The sequence below is a fragment of the Rhinolophus sinicus genome, chromosome 16 (assembly GCF_057876585.1).
Source record: "Rhinolophus sinicus isolate RSI-liver-muscle chromosome 16, RSI-T2T, whole genome shotgun sequence".
NCBI lineage: Eukaryota > Metazoa > Chordata > Mammalia > Chiroptera > Rhinolophidae > Rhinolophus > Rhinolophus sinicus.
The window spans coordinates 55,338,426-55,345,234 of record NC_142516.1 but is presented as its reverse complement, the minus strand read 5'-3'; the positions used below and the strand labels follow the sequence as shown (position 1 = coordinate 55,345,234).

Here is a 6,809-nt window from a genome sequence, read left to right as displayed (position 1 = left end):
CTCGCAACAATCTTGGCAACCAAGAAGGGCAGGTATTTTAAATCCAAACCATGTATTAAAACCTGAGATTCAGAAATGTTAAATAACTTATTCAACATGAAACAGATAGTGGTTTAAGAGCTGCGACTCTTCTCCAGATATGCCAACTACTAGTTATGTGTGTCTTGAAACTGAAAAATCTCAAGCTGGAGACCTGCTCTCTGTGTGCATTTCTAACAGAATTATAGTGGCACCAGGATTCCCTCAACCCTATTCTCTATCCCAAAAGTCAAGCTAGAGTTAAGTATGAGCTTTGTCAATTCTGGACTATACCGAGCGATACTCACTTAAGCGTGCCTTTATGTGACTTGTAAATAAAATTCCGTTCACTTAATATCCCCTGTGGCTAAAGAGTGATGTTTAAGTTTTTTCAAACTTATTTTTACTGTGCTTCCTGGAGAATTTTGTACACTACTTATCCCAAATTGGGCCCTGTTCTGCAGTTTTCATTCAGGTAAAACTAATGGAGTTTCCCCAGAGTGAGGAATGTGTAATCAATCCCATTGTTTGATTTCAATGGCTTATTACCCAGCAGGAGAATTGTTATAGCAGAGGCAATTTAGAAAATCAGCTACGATTGACTCCAGTCAGCTTGCATACAGCAGTCCCCACAACAAAAAGTCATGGTGTTTCATGCCAGAGATGATGCAGTCATTAAATGAGACCACCCGGGCACCTAACTAATCCCGAGAGAGAACAGGACTGTATGTGTGCGTCTGGGTGTGTATGCGTGCACAAGTACATGCTCATGTACGTGTCTGTGTGTTTTTAAAAAAAAGTGCATTTGGAATTGTTACCCCTCAAAGAAGGAAACTTAATCTTCCAAGTGGTCATTTCCAGTATTTTCCAAATCATAGTTATTATCAGAACCATCCCTTTACAGATCTCAGGTGGCTGACCTTGAACGTGATATTTAGTATTACTGTGATTATTTGTTCTTCTAAAAAGTTAGAAAGATGCCCCTGTCTGGGAGGTATGGGGATGACTGAGAGGTCTGGACAGCTCCCCGAACTCAGCAGCTGAAATCTGGGTTCTAATCTGAACCAGGCCATCAACGTTCCTTATGTCTTAGGCAACTGAGCTAGTTCTTAGGCCTCTGTTTGCTCATCGGTCTGAAGAGCTTGGATCAGATGTTTTCCCGAGCCTCTTCCAGCAATAAAATTTGGGGTTTCTAATGTTGCCACATCCTTGATAAAGGAAAGCCTTTGTCCGAAAGCACTGGCTTGATTACTGCCAACTCATGTTCATGTCAACTTGTGTTACTGCCGTCATGTCTATGGACTCCACCCAATGAGCCGAATGTGAAATGAAGATCAGGGAAGAAGAAAGGGAACAGGTACAGTCCCCATCCTAGCATAGAAACGCATGGCCATCAGGGACCGATAAGTACATGTGAGACACTACAGGTGGTGCATGATGAGCACCATCTTCTCAGTGAGAAAAGGCAGCCCATAATCCAATAGAAATGTAAAGTGCATCCACCGACCTGAGAAGTCCTTTACAGAGATGTTCCCTCAGGACCTTGATGGAGAAGGGAAAGGAAGGAGAGCTGGAAGAGAAGATACTGACATTTGTTAGGAACCAACTAGGTTTATAGACATTATCTCAATACCCTCTCGGCAACACTGAAAAGTAATTAATATAAGCTTCATTTGCAGAAACCTGAACTTGGAAAGGTTATGCAATTTAAAAAGTTGAAAATAAAACTAAACAATCAAAAACCTGGTAAGGGTGATGGGCAGAGCTGGGATCCAAACCTTATCCTAATACCCGAGCTCTTCCCAGCACAGCACATTATATGTTCAGAAAATTCAGCATCCTTTAAGTCATATCTATTTTGTCCCCTAGTACTCATTTCCCACCGCTGTTTATGCATATCTTTTCAGAACATCACCTAGAGGGAGAGAATATTGCCTAAATCGGGGGGGGCGGGGGGGGCAGGGGAGGGGTATTCGCTATGTCTCCATTTCCCAGCCTCATACTCATTTTTATTTCGTGACTGCCCGTTTCATCCATTTCAGCTTATTAAAAACAAGGCCTCTCTGCTTTTGTAAAATGCTCTTTTTATTGTTGGGAAGGAAATATCTTTAACAGTTCAAAGGCAGGCTGCTGTGATGCTGGGAGCTGCGTCAGCACAGAGACAGTCTCGGCTGCTTCATGAAAAGCAATTGCAGTTTTGAGAAGCAGCAGCTATTTGCAATCCTCCTTTCAAAAAGATCACTTTCAAAATGTGGCATTGGGTGGAAATGGGGCAGTCATCATTTTCAGTGGTTTTGTTGGGCTGTGGCAGCTGGGGACTCTCTTTTCTCATCTCCTACAGCCCACAGACCCTCACACCAAACAGGAGGTAAAAATGCCGTTGTCCTTAAAATAAAACCCGTCTGTGCGGCTACATATTGTACACATTTTTTTATGGAAAAAAATTAAAAGCTTTTGTAGAGGAAAGATGATCCCAGGAGTTCAAGTAAAAACTCACTAGACATGGAAAAATAGGTGTTTTTCCTTAATAAATATAAAGAAATGAAAAAAAGTTGATAGAACCAATAGGCACTGTCCCATTTCCAACCTTCGAGTCTACCCTCCTCTGGCCTTGCCGAAATGCAAGCTTCTCCAGGAAGTCTTTTCCCATCGCTTCTGTGAGATTTTATTATCCTTTCACTTAACTTCTAATATGTTTTATGAGTACTTTGTCTGACATCTCTTTCCTATTTTTACTCTGGTTAACTTGTGCACATATTTTGTCTTCTTTTCTCAGCCTGTAAACTTCAGGAAAAAATGTACACTTTCATTGATTTATATATCCATGCAACAAATGTAAGGTGATAGTCTACTAGGTGCCAAGTACCATTTAGACACTAAGAATGCAAATGTAATATTAATAATCTGTTCCTTTCCTCAAGAATCTTACATTCCAACATGGAAGACAGACATGTAAGCATATATATAAATTTCAATCGAGGGTATGCAGGATGCATATTTAATATATTTTATAACCTTCCAAATATTTCTGTACCTTATAGAATGAATGAATGAATGAATGAATGAATGAATGAATGAATGAGTGAGCGAATGTGGGTTCTGCTCTTAAACAACAGTGAAGGCCCTAAAGAGAAACTGGTAGAGAAATGAAAACCAATGATGACCTATATGGGTCCTTGGGAGCACTATGACTCTCAGGAATCCAGCCCTGAATCTTTCTTTATCAGCAGTTTCTTCTATGTATGGAATAATTTAAGCATTAAAGGCAATCCTAGGGAAACAGCCAGGTGGAGTATGAAAAAACATCACCTTAGAGTCAGAAGAAATAGTATGTACAAAAAAGAGTATCAGGCAGTCTGTGATAAGTACTGACTGAGGATGCAGTTATTAAATACCACAGGAAACAATAAATCTAACACTATTCAGGAGACACTTTATGGGGTAGGCATACTTACCAGAGAATGAGAAAAGGGCAAACCCATCTGGAGAAAAGCTCAAGCATGGGCCATGTGATCCAAAGGCAAAAAGACAGACCATGGAACATCTGGTGTTTCTTAGATTTCATAGTTGAAAGTTGGATTCCTGCCAGGTAATATTTTGATGCTAAAAAGTAAAATGCCATCTACATTCCTTTATATGTCTCTTAAAATATTTTCTCCTGTTGGCTGGTTCCTATTTCTTGACATATATATACACTTTTTTTTTTCAATTTCTTAGGTTCCATGATCCCACAGTCTTTGTTCCCTTCCCATTTCCATAACTGATCAATTTATCTTTGTAGAACATTCTCTTCCAACCTCCAAATGTCAGCATTCTCTAGGGTTCAATTCTTGGCTTTGCATTTGAACTGTCAAAAAATCACTACCTGAAATCATACCATTACCCTTTAATTCAACATTCAATTCAATTCTACCGAGATGGTTGTCTAATCTCTATGATCAATTTCACCACTTCCTTCCCGAATTCTGCTTCTTTTTTATCAATCTTAAATACATTTACTCACTGATGTACACCGTTAAATCAAGCTTAGCCATCTACCTGTCCCTTACATTCTTCATTCCATTAAGAGATTAATGATCATCAGAACTCAACCACTACAGTACATTCCAGGATTTAGAAATCTCTCCCTACTAAACAGGTTTCCCCACCAAATTCCTCATGTCCACCGAGTGCATCATCATTCTCTCTGTCTCCTCAGTTTACCATATCAGGCATATTTGATTCTTACCTCTTTTTATCTCCATGTCTAGTCACTAAGGTGTCTCTGGGGCTAGGAACAATCTAAAAAACTATTTTGTTGAGCAAAAGTAATCAGACACAGAGAAGTATTTATTGCCATGTCATCTCTCCCCCACGAGCACCTACTTCATTTAGACCTTGCTACCTCATGTGCAGGCCTTTGAATAGGTTAAAACATTCTGTATTTCTGCTCTCTAGCCTCTCTTAACCAGTGAGCACTTTTTAGCCTGATTACCTTTCTTAAAGACATATGTTGAATAAACTAAGCTTTTTTACAATTACTCAATAACTAGACAACGACCAGTAGAAATATTAAGTAAAAAATGTGAGCTATGAATGTAATGTAAATTTTCTGGTAGCCACATTACAAAATGTAAAAAGAGACAGGGGAAATTAATTTTAATAGTAGCATTATTATATTTAAATCAATCTACCCTAAATATTATCATTTTAATATGTAATGGTTGATAATTAATATTATTAAGATAGTTCACTTTTTTTTTTCATGCTGAGTCTTTGAAATCATACATCTCAGTTCAGACTCACCACAGGTAAAGTGCTCAAAAGCCATATGTGGCTACTGCTACCATACTGGACAATGCAGTTCTAAAATATACCTCGTGCCTCCCATTTCCATTCTTTGCTCATGTTCTAACCCTTATATCCCTCCTTATTTTAACATAAGTAGATCCTGATAATATCTCAGGGCTCTCCCACCTTAAGTTTTAACTCTCCTGGGTAGATTTCCCTCACTACCATAATGCTATGACTTCATCTCATGGGAGGCATTAGCTATACTATGCAGCCGGCATGTCCTGTGTGTTACTTTTTGTAATGAATGCATGAGAACTGCACGCTGGCCAGATTGTCAATATCTTGAGGGCTGATACCTCTCTCTGTCCCTCATATCACTTAGCAGAGTACCTTTCATAGAGAATACACAGTAAATATTTGTGGATGAAGTAATGATAGTATGGAATTTTTATAATAAAAAATGTATAAATAGAATTTCTTAATCAACAATCTTATATTACTTACCAATGGAGTGCAATGCCACACTATGCTATCATTAATCATTATACAGCTAACTTTATAGATTTCAGTAAAGATTTATTTTTTTATTCTTGTTTCAGAAGGATAAATGAATATCAGAAATAGAAGAATAGCACACACTAAATGGAAAATCAAGTGAAACTAGTATAATTTTATCTGTGTGATTTATTTATATGTGAAGTGATGAGAATATTGATATCTGAAAAATAGTGAGTATAATAATATTATGGAAGACATAATTCAGTGAGCTCCAAAAAATATTGTCTGATTATCTTATCAGTATGGAGGACTTCTCAGAAACAAATTTAGAAGATGTAATAAAAGAATGTGTTGGAAAAAGTGATTTGATAAGGGATCTCTAACATCAATTTGTGATAGGGAGGGTTTTGTACAATTACTTCATGGACATGTTTAAAGGAGGTGGCAAATGCTTTATCAGGGAATGATAAATGCAATGGTGGGCTATATGTTTACATGCACAAGAAGTGTTTGATGAGATTTCACACCAAGAATTACTGATTAAAGTAATGAGTCCTGGTGTAGAGGGTATAGGAGCTGAATATGGCTTATAGTTCCTTCATCATGGAGGATTTCTTTATGTTGCTATCATTTTATATAAGGTAGAAACAGTCAACAGGCCAAATGGCAGTTAGTTTAACATAGTATAAAAGTATAGGGTAAGTATTAAAAACATATCTACTTAAAATTCTAAAATCAGTGAAATCTGTACTTAGAGACATGCAAACACCACTATCACCAAACACCCTATTCTCCCTTCAGGCCTATTAATTTCCCATTTACAACTTGTATCACCTTCGCAAAATGGGATAGAACTTTTCAGATGTATTCTGATTTTGTTGAGAGCTTTTGAAGCTTGAAGCTTCCAAGATAGAAACATATAGTACAATGACTGGCATTAAGGAAACTAATTCTGTCGAAAGCCACACATCAACTCTTAAAGTTATACTATAATCTTGCTGCTAATAAGACTGATGCTAAAGTCCAAAACTCATAAATATTTACAAGAGTACTTTAGAAATAAAATAAAAAAAGTCTTCTGAAACTTGAGCAATATTTTTTGAACACCTGGATAACTACAAACAAAATTTGAGTATTTGTCTAGTGTGCATATGCATTTGTAAGGATATGTTTTCCGTGTAACATCTATTGTCAGATGGATGAAACCTAACTTGCAAATGTGTGTTATATATGTATTCCTCTTATCGTTAAGGGAATTATTAACTTAAATGCAGGCAAAGAGTGCCAGGAGGGAAAGCAAATTCTGTCCTGGTTTACAGTTACATTTGGTGAGTCCAACTGGAAAATTAGAGAAGGTGGGTGGTAAATGGGCTGAACAAGGTGAATGATGTATGCCAGAGGCTATGCAGGAAAGCTGAGGCATGACCTAAAATAGTGATGAGAGAACACCAAACATAGCAGGTGCCAAAGCCAAGGATAGAGAGTGGAGTATCCAGTCAAGGAGAAAAGCCGTAACTGGG

The 6,809-nt window shown here is 37.7% G+C and overlaps 1 protein-coding gene across 41 annotated transcripts in view; it reads left to right on the top strand.

The window, feature by feature from the left end:
- PTPRD (protein tyrosine phosphatase receptor type D) overlaps positions 1 to 6,809 on the top strand; it is a 2,065,421-nt gene that overhangs the window by 1,427,304 nt on the left and 631,308 nt on the right. The window lies entirely within an intron of this gene.